The following is a 13,796-nucleotide window of genomic DNA, read 5'->3' as shown; positions in this document are numbered from 1 at the left end:
TTTGTCTTAGCGTTGTGTGTGTGTGTATGTGTGCGTGTGCGTGTGCTTCAGACAGGATTTCAATCTATATCCCAGACTGGCTTTATACTCAAGGAAATCCTCCTGCCTCAGTTGGCCTAGATTGGACTCTTTGTAAGGTTCTGTTGTCTATCCTGCCCCATCCCACACACTCTCTCGAGGAATTCTAATTTAACATAGCTGGCAGTTTGAAGCAGCATAAAGTAAAATTCCAGAAGATGCCATGGCAACACATCAGACATTTAAGGTTCCCTTATGTTCATTGCATTGCAAAAGGCAAACACCAATTATGCAATTTTGGAATGATATTTTACTTTGTAATTATAAGCCAGGCTCTTTGCACTTGGTGTTTGCAGAGCATATGTGCAAAGCAATTGCTCATCAAGAGGAAGATGGTATCTTTGCCCTTTGAAAGACCTCTGTCTTCAATGCTGCTATAAATAAGCCTTTTCTTATTTGTCATCCTGCACTTAAACACATTATCCAAAAATCACCAAACAGCATGCAAGAGTAAACTCATTGTACAGAATTTGGTGAAAAAAAAATTTGATGGTTTCCTTGATATGACTGTTAGTATTTTGGAACACAACCTGCTCCAGGGTTACCCAGCAACTTATGATGTCATCATGTGTCGCTGGCCAGGTGGCCACACCTGGAAGGCAGGGAGACCTTGCCTCTTAAAGGGACGACCCCGACACGTGGTCTCTCTCTTACTCTCTCTCTCTCTCTCTCTCTCTCTCTCTCTCTCTCTCTCTCTCTGTGCCCCATTCCCCTTTCTCTCTCTCTCCCCACCATGCCCTGTTCCCCCACTCCCTCCATACCCACTTAATAAACCTCTAGCATAGAAGATCGGTTGACCAGCCTCATGTTTCTTTTAATAACAATGACAGATATTGCCTTCATTTAATCATAAGGCTGAAAACTTCATCTAATAATGTACTCAAAATGTAATTTTCTACCCATCTTAAACTAACATGGTTTTTTTTGACAATTCAAATATAATTTGATCAACAAAGTGCTATTTGATATAATGCTAAGGAATAAAAATATATCTTTAAAATTACCACCAAATGCATGTCAGGTAGGGTCTCTTGATTCTTTTTTATTTGTGTATGTCCTATAAATAATGGAAAACATCTACTTATGTCTCTTCATCTGAAGTCTTTACACTTTAGTATATACTGAATGCTGGCAGTATGAGCTTACCTTACTCTGATACAAGATAGTTTTCCCCTGGTCTAACTAAGAATGCCAGGTTGGTGATATACCCTGAAAGCAAAATCAGACAGATCTCTGTAAGCTTCAGATAAACCTGGTCTACAGAGTGACTTCCAGGCCAGCCAGGGCTATGCTGTGAAACACTGTCAAAACAAAACTAAACAAAGCAAGACAAGACAAAAGAAAACAAAACAAGAGCTATATATGTTTAGGCATTATCTCATATTCATCTATACATATTCACCTGTACATATTTATCGTTATCAGTCAGATGAATAACTGCTCTAGATTACTAAAGTCCAATAAACTAAAGTAAAAATCATAAATGTGGGTGTATTAACAAAAGATGTATTTTAATTGGATACTAACTAGACCTCAAATATCTGAGCCCACTACTTCAAAAAAGCAATCTTTCCCTCAGTAAGGGCTAGTTCTTTTTGATAGTAAACAATGTTAGATAGAAATATTTTTAAATAAGTTTTGTAATACAATATTAAATAAGGCATATTACTCACAGTAAATTGTCAGTGTTCAAACTGCATCAGATCATTGGTTGCTAAAACTTCTAATGTAGGTTGTTCTGAGGGCCAAGCCTCCAGTGGAAGATATTTGCCTGTTGGATGACACTAGTCAAATATGTGGCAATTACTTGAACATGCTACAGTTTGAGCTTCCTTCCACCTTCTCAGAGTTTGTCTCCTGGCTTGGTCTTGCCAATGTTCAGTCTAGGAGTGAAATATGGGGCTTTTCATGATGCATCTCATTCTCCTTTGGTGTCTGGAAGTGTATCATAAAAGCCTGCTGAAATCTGCATATGACTCATGTGCAGGGCAACACCGAGGAAACGAACAGTTGTGTCTGTCAATCAGTCTGTGAGCTTTCTTGGGTGGAATTTGTAATGTTCATTTAGTCAGCTCAGAAACATGCTACTTTTTGTGCTTTTGCTTGTTTGTCTGTGTTGACACAGGGTTCTGCTGTGCCTCCAGATGTCCTCTCACTCCAATTCCTGCCTCAGCCTCTTAAAGTCTAGGCACAGTGAAAGCTACCACATGTGGCTCAGCAATCTTGCACCTCAGGGCCTGGTCAGTTATCTCAAGTGGATGAACTGCTGCTTTATTGGGTTGTCTGTGGCAAGTGCATCAGTGTGACACCACTGACTGGGCCTCAGAAACATCAGGAAATTCACTGCCCGCTTACAGAAAAGAACATGAACTCTGGTCTTCTGGAAGAGCCAAGCTTGCTATTAAACTGTGATCCATCTCTTCAGCTCCTTAGACCTCTTTTATAGAGACACTGATCCCACTCTTGAGGACTCTTCTCGTAAATGAATCACTTTGCAAAGGCCCTATCTCCTAAAGCTATCACTTATAGTACAATGAGTACAGTACATATGAGTCACCAATATTGTATTTTTGGTATTCATATGTTGATGGCATTCAAAGGTAAGGTTTTTGAGAAGTGATTAAGGTTAAAAAATGCCACTGTGATAGCACAGTCCTGGAGGGACTGGTGGCTTTGTAGGGAGAGCAGACAGCATGTATTGCCTTTACTGTATTATAATATGGCAGATGTTTGTCAATGAGAACAGCTCCCATAGGCTCAGATATTTCAATGGTTGGTCTCAGTTGGTGAACTATTTAGGAAGGAGTAGGGGGTGTGGCCTTATTGGAGGAGGTGCATCACTGGGGGTGGGGAGGAGCCATTTGAGGTGTCAAAAGTCTATGCCAGGCCCAGTCACAATTCCTCTCTGGTGCTCTCTCTTTCTTTCTCTCTTCCTCCCTCCCTCTTCTCTAGCCCTCTAAAACTATAATTAAAGTCCTATGACGTAAAAAAATATATAGTAAATGAAACAATATCCCTGGACTCCCCAGCCTTCAGAATCAAAGAGCTAATGAATCTCTATTCTTTATAAATTACCTGACCCTGGGTAGTTTGTTACATAAATAGAAAGCAGACTAGGATATTGTATGTTGAGACTTAGATTAAGATTTTAACATATCTATTTTGGAGGACATAGACATTCACACTGTAATGACGTATCAACGTCTACAGCCCTCATGGAGGGCTGACTAACTAGACCCTTTCTAGATCACTCCTGGACCATTTTTTTTCCTTTACAGAGCATGCAAACCTTTTCATTCTGTTCCTTCATTTTCCATCTTTTTTGCTTGTATTGTTTTCTGAGAGAGTTCTATATAGCTTTCGTAGTTTGGGTTACTATTGCTCTAATAAAGCACCATGGCCAAAAAGCAAGTTGGGAAGGAAAGGGTTTATGTGTCTTATCCTTCCATATCAGAGATCATTATTAAAGGAAGCCAGGACAGGAACTCAAACAAGGAAGAAACCTGGATTCAGGAGCTGATACAAAGGTCATGGAGAAGTGCAGCTTACAGGCTTCCTCAGCCTGCTTTCTGATAAAGGCTAGGACCACCAGCCCGGAGATGGCACCACCAACAATGGTCTAGACTCTCCCCCATCAGTCACTAATCAAGAAAGCACCTTATATGCTGGGTGGTGGTAGCACACGCCTTTTATCCCAGAATTTGGGTGGCAGAGGTAGGTGGTTCTTTGAGTATGAGGCCAGCCTGGTCTACAAAGCCCGTTCCAGGACATTTAGGGCTACACATAGAAACCCTTTCTTGAACAACAACAATGACATGCACACACACAAAACAAAAGGTTTGCTAATCTTATGGAGGCATTTTCTTACTTGAGAGTCCCTCATCTCAGATGACTTCAGCTTGTGTCAAGCTGACCTGAAACAACCCAGCTCAGTTGCCCAGGCTTGCTTATGACTTGTGATCTTCCTGCCTCTCTCTCCCAAGTGCTAGGATTACAAACATGTACCACCACTCCTGGCTGAATTCCCATTTCTAACTCATAGAAAGGTGGAAGCAGCTACAGGTTAGCCCGCCAAAAAGCAAGTATTGTTGACAGTTCCATCTTCATAGCCTTACAGTGTTTTCATGGAAGTGATTCAAAGAGCATCTGGAAAGCTTCTTTCTATGAAGGAAGAATTTTCCTGAAAGCTGAGAGCCCTGCCCACAGCTTCCTACATAGACAAAACCAACATCTAAATTTCCTCCCTTGGGAAAACAGCAATGCTTTGGAAACCCATTTTGTTAACGATGCCGAAAAACTGTATTACAACCTATTAAAATTATATTCAATACATGCACACACAGTTGGTGGGGTGACTATTTTTCCTAGGTATGTGCACATATGTACATATAGAGGCCAGAGGTGTCTTCCTCACTTACACTCCACCTTGTTGGTTTTATTTTTGTTTTGTATTTGTATTTGTTTTTAATTATGTTTTTCAGACAGGATTTCTCTTTGGCCTTTGGTTTTGCCAATTCTGGTGGACTGGCTGGTCAGCACGTGACAGAGATCCTGTTGTTTCCACCTTCTCCATGCTAGGATTTACAGATGCATGCTATCATACCCTGCATTTCCTCTTGGGTACTTAGCACTAAGCTCAAGTCCTCATGCTTGCATAGCTAGAGCCAAGTAAGTTCTCCAGCCCTCTCTTAGTTCTGAGGGGGAATTTGTAGGGTGGAAATGTCTGTCTCTGATCAATATCACAACATATCTTCCTGATAGGGTATTTGGAAAGGATTGGGGGGATGCGGCTTTGTTGGAGAAGGTGTGTCAGTGGGGATGGGCTTTAAGGTTTCAGAAGACTCATGCCATTTTCAGTGCTCACTCTCTACCCCCTACTTCTTAATTAGGGTCAAAATGTGAGCTCACAGCTAGTGCCCCTGCTCTGCCTTTGCTCCACCATCATAGACTCGGACACTCTGAAACCATAAGCACCAAATTAAATGCTTTCTTTAACAAGTTGTCTTGGCCATGGTGTTTTTACCACAGCAATAGAAAATGAACTAAGATGGCCTTTCTTGTCCCATGCATATATACAGACATATGTATGTATATGCTATAAGGACTGACACTTTGAATCAGGCTGAACTGCCTGAAAGAAGCAAAGACTATCTGATCCACCTGGAGAGGATACCCTCCAGCCTGCTGAACCATCTGTAGGTTGTACAGTGTGCTTCAGGTTTCCAGTTTTTGTGATCTAGCACCATTGCTGGGAGGGGCTTTGGTGATGCTCTGTCTTTCAGTCATCTCTGCTTCTCTAAGTAACCCCCTCATTCATATTTCTATAACTAACCTCAATAAAACTTATTGTTTCGCCAAATTGGAACTTGTTGGTTTTATAATTTGGTCTGTTGTCAGTTCCCTTCCTGATAAATAGATATTTTCTCATGTATTTCTCAGGAATAGTGTCCCACACAACACTCTGTCTTACATGTCTGCCTTCAGAGCGTTTAAAATCGTGACTCGTGTGGTTCCATTGATAGAGGGCTTGCGTAATATGCACAAAGCCCTGGGTTTGGTTCTGAGTATCAGTTTCTATAATCCATCTTGGGATAGTGGTGTACATCCACAACCCCACTACTTAGGAGTTGGAGAAGGTAGGATGAGAAAATTCACTTCAAATTACATAGTGACTTTAAGGCTAGCCTTGGCTAAATGAGGTCCTGTCTTAGGTCTATGCTGGCACTACAGTTCAGCGGGAGAAGGTATCCTAGTCGTGTAGCCTTGAGTTTAATCCCCAGAATGCCACAGATTAAATTCAACATTAAATTATGACCTAATTTGTGAGAAAGAAACTTATAGAGAAGTAACCAACTTGGAGAAGGTTGAAGACTCACACCTAGAATCCCGGCACTGGGGAGGCAGAAACAGGACTGCAAATTTCAGGCTAGTCTCGACTACTTAGGGATGCCATATCTGGAGAAACCAAAGCAGGATGGAAGTAGGCTAGAGATGTAGCTTACTTGAGTACCTGTCTTGATTACACAGAAAGTTCAAAGCCAGCCTGAATACATGAGATCCTGTCTCAAAAACAACATAAATTATAATGTGTGAAAATATGTAGCATTATAGTTTAAGTGCCTTGTTTTTCACTTTAAAAACAAGGAGAAAATAGCCCTACACATTTGTACTTTAAAAATTCAGTTCTTTGTTTTTTAATCTGTTCACCTTTGTATTCTGGCCTTAGGTCTGTAAATCATGCCCTTTTGCCTGCCAAGCCTGGCAGCCACACTAGGTCTGACTCAGGTTAGTTGGCTAAATTTCCTTTGTTGTGGCTAGTCCAAACCAGACAGATACCTGTTTTCCAGGCAGTCTGGGACCTCCTTAACACTGATAGCAGTTGAATAAAACAAACTCTTCCCACCATATGACCCCAAGTACTCACACAATTATCATGGGAACAACAAAGTGGTTGATGAAATTCTGTCATGTGTTTTTCTTGCAAGGACAAATTAGGTCTGGTTTATCCCTAGCTTATGCCCTTAGCTACTGAAATTGATTTTAGACACGGCGATAACTAGAAATTTAAGATAAGAGTTGCTGAAAGTTAGTAGAATATCTCTCCTATATAATAAAAACTTCAGTTGAATTTACAAGTGAAATCCCTTTTTGGCTAAAATTTAACAGTTAATAGGTGTGTGTGTGTGTGTGTGTGTGTGTGTGTGTATTTTAAGCCAACTATTTTAGGTTTAGTCTTTATATATACATATATATATATATATATATATATATATTTTTTTTTTTTTTTTTTTTTTGCTTCAGGTAAACTCATAGACTGCTGAGGTTAAGGGGTTTACCTCACATCACAATCAATCTCTCCATCCCCGTTCTTTGTTGTTGTTGTTGTTTGTTTGTTTGTTTGTTTTGGTAAGGTCCAGGGTTTTAGTATCTTGCTTTGGGACCAGGCTAACCTCAAATTCATGAGTAGGCCAAGTGCAGCCTCCTCCTGCCTCCAGCTCTAGAATGCTACACTTACAATCACGTGGCACCGCACTCAGCTTCATTTTTTTTTAATCATTGAAAATGGGGGCAATTATAATTAAAAGGTCATGCAGATCTCACTGGGATCAAAGCATATCCTAAGGAAAGCCCTTTGGTTGCCTTTGTTCCTTTTCATTCTCTGGGGTAAACATTCTCTTGTGTTGTTATAGCCATTCCTGAACTCCTGGCAAAGTCAGCTGACTCCTGTGATGAGACTCTCACCACCTTATGAAGAAATACCAAGAAAGCCAGAGATTGGTTGCTTATGATTCCACTTTACAAAGTGGGTAAAATTTAACAGTTAATAGTTTTTTTTTTGTCATTTTTTTTAAAGCCAACTATTTTATGTTTTTTTTTGTTTTTTGTTTTTTTTTTAGATAAACTTATAGACTGCTGAGGTTAAGGTGTATACCACACATCACTACTCCCAGTCAAAAACCAAGAATTTTTTTAAAATAGATCTTTAGAGTAAATTTCCATTAGTTTCATTGCCCCTGATTTTGTAGGCTACTCTGGAATCAAGAAGAGCGTGCAAAGTTTTTCCTAAAGCAGCTGCAGTCCACTGTGCCACCTACTACTGAGCCAGCAAGGTGTTTTCAGGTCCCCTCCTGCCCTTGGCCATGGAGTAGGAAGCTCTGGAACCTTCTGTCATCTACTTGGCCATTGCTCAGCAAATTGTAAGTGAAAAACAGGACCCGAATAGTCCAGATTTCAAGACTCTCCAAAGTCAAAGATGATTCAAGATCACTTACAAACCTGATGAAAATTCTTAACAGCAGAAATTTCATAGTGTTCTTCATGCCTTGGAAAACGTTCCTGTTTTCCAAAATATCATTTCCCTCTGTGTGGTAAAATAATATTTTCTGTGCTTAGTTACAAAGAAATATTATTTGAGACAGATTCAGACATTATTTTTGCTACTTATATTTATGACTTTCCACTGGGCCAATTTTACTGCACATTTATGCCAAGAACACCACCATGTGATGCCTGGTGAAGTACTTTAGGTATATTCTGTGTCTTTCTCTGGGACTTTGCTTAATCTGATTTTCTGCCTTGGTGTTTCCAAGACTCATCCCTGCTTCCTGCCCATAATAGCACTTGTCACATCAAACCTCATTTTATAGCTACAACCATGTGCTGCATGACATTTTGGTCCAAGATGAGCTGCATGTGTGAGAGTGGCACCATAAAATTACAGTGCCTAATGATAGCATAAGCATCTTAGCTCTGCCATTCCCCTATGATCATGACATGGTGGTGAAATCTCCAAAGATGCCTCAGAACACATCTCTATCAGTAGAGAACCCCTGAGTGTATTTGGCCATTGTAGAATGACAACTCCATGAGGAAGAAGAGTCCCATTCAGCTTGACCTTCTGCTTTTTCAGTCCACTCACAACCAACCACAAAGCTTCACTCAGCTGTGGTCCATTGCATCACATGGCACTCTGGTCATCTTCAGAAGGTCATAGATATCATATGGGGCAGAAGATATGAAAACATTTTGAGAATGAAGAAGAAGGAGGAGGAGGAGGAGGAGGAGAAGGAGAAAGCCTTTACTCAAATGGAAGGCATGGTTGTTGATTTTTAAAGACTAACAGAGCTAGGAGTCAGAAAGATGACTCAGCAATTAAGACCATTTGTTGCTATTCCAGAAGATCCTGGTAGATTCCCAGCACCCACTGGGTGGTTTATAGCCATCGGGCAGTACAGTTACAGGAGATCCAATGTCCTTCTCTGGCCTCCACAAGCACCAAGCATGAACATGGTGTACATACATATAATATATACACACACATGTAGACATTCACAAATACACATTAAAAAATAAACGTTTGAGTAATTTCTTGGTGATTGCCTAGGTCAGTTATTATAACTATATATTAATGTCCTAGACCAGTGATTGTCAACCTGTGAGTTGTCAACCTGTGAGTTGTGACCTATTTGGGGGACAAATGACCATTTCACAGGGGTTGCAGATCAGATAGCCTGCATATCAATTTTTTACATTCATAGCAGCAGCAAAATTACAGTTATGAAATAGCAACAAAGATAATTTTATGGTTTGGAGTCAGCACAACATGAGGAACTGTATTAAAGGGTCCCAGCATTATATAGGTTGAGAACCACTGTCTTAGACATATCCCTCAATACAGAAAAGAACATGGGCTGTTTTGAAAGTCACATATTCCATGCAGAAAGACACAGAATTGTTGTGTAACATACTGTCTGTGGTTCATCTTAACTGTATCTCAAGAAACAAAAGGTGTTTTTTTTTTTTCCTTTTTTCTTTTCTTCTCTTCTTTTCTTCTGAGATATGGTTTCTCTCTGTACTCCTGGCTATTTTGTAGACCAGGTTGGCCTAGAACTCAGAGATCCCCCTGCCTCTGTTTTCTAAGTGCTGGGGTTAAAGGGCTCCTCTCTAAAGGAGTCCTTCTTAACAGTCCCATAGCCTCTCATCCCATCACTATAGTCCTGTGTCCTACTTTCCAGTCTTAACGAGTTCTAAAAGCTTTGGGCTTTTTTGTTTTTTGTTTTTTGTTTTTTTTTTCAGATAAGGTTTTACATAGCCTGGCCTTGAGCTATCTAGCCGAGCATGACCTTGAAGTCCTGATCTTCCTGTCTCTGACTTCTGAGTGCCGGAATCATAAGAATGCATCCTCACAACCTACCCAGTTTACTACGAGCTGGGGCTCACACCCAGGGCTTCTCGTGCTGTTGGCAAACACTCTGCCAACAGCGACATCCATGCCCTTATCTTAGCATTTTATTGTTTGTCTGTAGAATGTTTAATGTGGTTTTTAAAATTAGATTTCTCATTTTATTTTGTGTGTGAGTACTTGGCTTGCACATATGACTACGCTCCGCATGCTTACAGAGGTCGTTAGAGGGTATGGAATCCTCTGAAACCATAGTTCCAGATGGCTATTAGTCACCTCGTAGGTGCTGGGAATCTAACTTGGATCTTACGCAAGAGCAATAAGTGATCTTAATTGCTGAGCCATCTCTCCAGTGCATGTGTGTATGTGTTTTATGTGTCTTAGCAATGTAGCCTAGGGACAGAGCATGTCCCTTATATTGAAATGTGATAGCCGCATGATGTAGAATACCCTGTCTACCATTTCTAGGTGGAGTAGTATGCAATAGATTATTTATTAGTAGTATTAGTATTACTAGTAGCAGTAGAATTAATAGCAGCAATAGCAGTATTTGGTTTCTCAAAACAGGATTTCTCTGTGTAACAACCCTGGCTCTCCTGGAACTTGCTCTGTAAACTAGGTTGACTTCGAACTCATACAGACCCACTTGCCTTTGCTTCCTGAGTTCTGGGGCTAAAGGCACAGACCACCATGTCCCACACGAGAGATTTTTGCACTGAAGGCCAGTTCTGGGCTATCCTCAGAAATGTACTGCCCCAAACAAAACAAAAGGCTGCAATCCCTTTTAAGCTCCAGTTTTGGAGTTCACACACAGACCTTTTAAAGTTATTCTAGCAGTCATTCCAATGAGCCTAATTCCATCCAGAGAGAATGATACCAAGGTGAGGGTAGCAGGAGGCAGGATTGCCTGGCTAGCATCCTGGAAGCAGGCCACAAACACATGCCTATTAGTACAAGCTAGCTCTCTGAGCAATGGGGTAGTAACTGTGCTTTTCCCTTGTGTGTTTTCCTGTGCACATGCCAGGGATGGAACCCATGGCCTCTTATGTACTAGGTAAGTACTCTAGCACTGAGCAACATCAAAATACCATCTTTGTTTATAGGTAAGTTTTGTTTTGGTTTTGAGAGAGTCTCACTACGGAGACTAAACCTGGAATTTAATCTTCCCAGTTTTACCGCCCAAGGGCTTCACAGCTGTACATTGCATCTTTGTCAAGCATTTTTTTACTTTCATCTCCCTGGATTTTTGAGATGGGGTGTGTCCATGCAGTCCTCTTAGCTTGGAACGCGTAATAAATCAGACTGACCTCAAACTTGCGGTGATCCTCCTGCCTCAGTTACTGAAGTGTTGAGTCCAGGTGAACACCACCGTGCTCAGCTTTTCAAATGTATTACTTTAAATCAGGGAAAGCATGTATCACCATCAGTTTATATATATATTTATGTGTGTGTGTGTGTCAATGTACAGACACATACAGTTTGAGAGGCAACATTTGGAGCATATGTCACCATCTGTATCAACAGACCCAGCAAACAAGGTTTTCTAAATTCTCATTGTATCCAGGATTAAATTATTATAAGCCTGGACATAAATTTCCATTCATTGTAGTTCATTCATTTCAATCAAGTCATTTGTAGGAGGGTTTGGCTGATTTGGTATTATAAAACAAATTATATTTCTAAAAAATTCTTTTAAAATGTTTAAAAATTTTTATTATATTTCCTCCCTCTATGTATCTATTTTTGTGTCTGTCTAATCTATCTATCTCTTCTCATATGTGTGTGTGTATGTCAGAAAACAATTTGTACAAGTCAGCATTCTCCCTTCACAATGTGGATTCTGTCAGAAGGTCAGGCCCAGCAACAAATGCCTTAATCCACTGAGCCATTTCACAAACTCAATTTAACAATATCAGAAAATCTTACAACATTGGCATTGAAAAATTATTTTGATAGCAGTTGTGGAAAATGGAGTCAAAAGCATGTCTTTAGAGGTGGAAAAATAATCATCATGTAAAACAAGCTTCATAGAAGTTTCATTTGTGTCAGAACTTTCTCTGCTTTATTATGAATCAATTTTAAGTCTAAAATCTTTTCTGTTTTTTGTTTGTTTGTTTGTTTTTTGTTTTGTTTGTTTTGTTTTTGGCAAGATCCTATGTAGCCCAGGCTGGCCTCATACTTGCTTTGTGGCTGAACACTGACCCTTTGAAGTGGTGGTCCTCCTGTTTCTACCCCCCAGCTGCTGGAACAGTCATGAACCATCATGCAGAGCTATGGGGGCAGCCCCTCTCTCTTTGTTCTTGCCTAGAGTTTTCTATATTTGTTCATAGCTCTAGTAAGATATATCTAATGCCTTATTCCCTTCAAGTCAGAATAACAGTTCTACTGGCACAAGGCATGGTCCTTTAAACCCAGCCATTCCTGTCTCCAGGTGCAGTCCTATAGGAGCTTCAACAGAAGTTATTTTGTGGACATTCAACTTACCCATAGCATGTTGCATATAAAAATGACCTTAAGCAAGTATGGGACAGGAGGATCAGGAATATGATAGCCAAGGTCATCCTTGGCTATGTTACAAGTTCAAAGCCGCCCTTGGATAAATAAGGCTCTGCTTCAACACACTCACACACGTACACACACACACACTCACAACACACACTTCACAAAGAGACAGACAGACAGAGGAAGCTGCTACTGACAGACACAGAAACCTCAGAAAGGATCAAAGCTGCCTACTCTACGATCTTAGGCTTTTTGCCTCCTGAACAGTAAGGAAGGACACCCCAAGTCCCCAGTATCTTTGTTAGGGCAGGTCTAGAGAAGTACTCGGTTGTATAGATTAAGGCCCATGGTAATTGGTACTTTAAACAATGAAATAAATTTTGAGTCCTGACAGTAATAAATCAGTCTTCATTTGAAAAATCTTCATTTTAAAATGATGAAAATTGACAAAATAATTAGAACCATTCACATTTTAGGTACCTATGCTCAATTTGTAGAATTCTCTTTCTTCTTGTATATGTATCCTTGGTATTTTATGGTTAATATGGAGGGGGCATGTGTGTGTGGCATAGTGTGTGTGTATGGAAGTCAGTATACAACTTTCAGAGCCAGGTGTGGTGGTACACACCTTTAATTCCAGCATTCAGGTGGCAGATGCAGACAGATCTCTGTGAGTTTGAGACCAGCATGGTTGAGTAAATCTGTCCCAGACATACATAGTGAGACCCTGTTTCCAAATATATGTGTGCCTTAGCATCATTTCATTATGTATAGTCTGTGATTTTCTTTTCTTTTCTTTTTTAGGCAAGGACTCCTGTATCCTAAGCTGGCCTCCAGCTCCCTGTGTAGTTAAGGATGACCTTGAACTCTGGATCTTCCTGCCTTTCATTTCCAAGTGATGAGCTTATAGGAATATACTACCTGTCTAGCTTATGTGATACTGCAGATTTAGGTATCTACTCTCCGGTTTGTAGAATTTCCTTCCTTCCTATGTATATATACTTTCCTTTGTATTGTTACTGTGGAGGGGACATGTGTATGTGCCACAGTAATGTATGGAAGTCAGAATACAACTCTTAGGGCCCGACAACATGGCATATATGTATATATGTATATATATTTAAACCCAGTCATTCCTGTCTAATAAAAATATTTATAAAAATAAATATATTTATATATTTATATATATTTAGTCATTCCTGTCAATCCTGTCTAAATATATATAAATTGTCTATATAATGTATATATTACATATAATGTATATATAATATATTCAACATATCATAATGCTTTGTTTTAAAAATTCTTCAGAGACATAGTTTGCATAGGTGAATACCATTTCACAAATATAATATACATAGAGATGATCATTTCTTTTTTTACTAATTTATTTTTTATTGATTACAGTTTACTCACTTTGTATCTCAGCTATAGCCCCCTCCCTCAATCCCCCCATCCCCCCAACCCTCCCTCATCTCCTTCCATGCTCTTTCCCAAGTCTACTGATAGGAGTGGTCCTCTTCTTCTTCCCACT

At 39.9% G+C, this 13,796-nt stretch overlaps 1 long non-coding RNA gene across 1 annotated transcript in view; it reads left to right on the top strand.

The window, feature by feature from the left end:
- LOC132649503 (uncharacterized) overlaps positions 1-13,386 on the top strand; it is a 35,270-nt gene extending 21,884 nt beyond the window's left edge. The window contains exon 4 of the long non-coding RNA XR_009587960.1: positions 13,067-13,386. This is a non-coding gene — a long non-coding RNA (uncharacterized LOC132649503). The remainder of the gene's footprint in view (positions 1-13,066) is intronic.
- Positions 13,387-13,796: the final 410 nt, after the last annotated feature.

Source organism: Meriones unguiculatus, chromosome 20 (assembly GCF_030254825.1).
Source record: "Meriones unguiculatus strain TT.TT164.6M chromosome 20, Bangor_MerUng_6.1, whole genome shotgun sequence".
In the NCBI taxonomy this organism is placed as follows: Eukaryota; Metazoa; Chordata; class Mammalia; order Rodentia; family Muridae; genus Meriones; species Meriones unguiculatus.
This window is presented reverse-complemented; position numbering and strand designations above follow the sequence as displayed.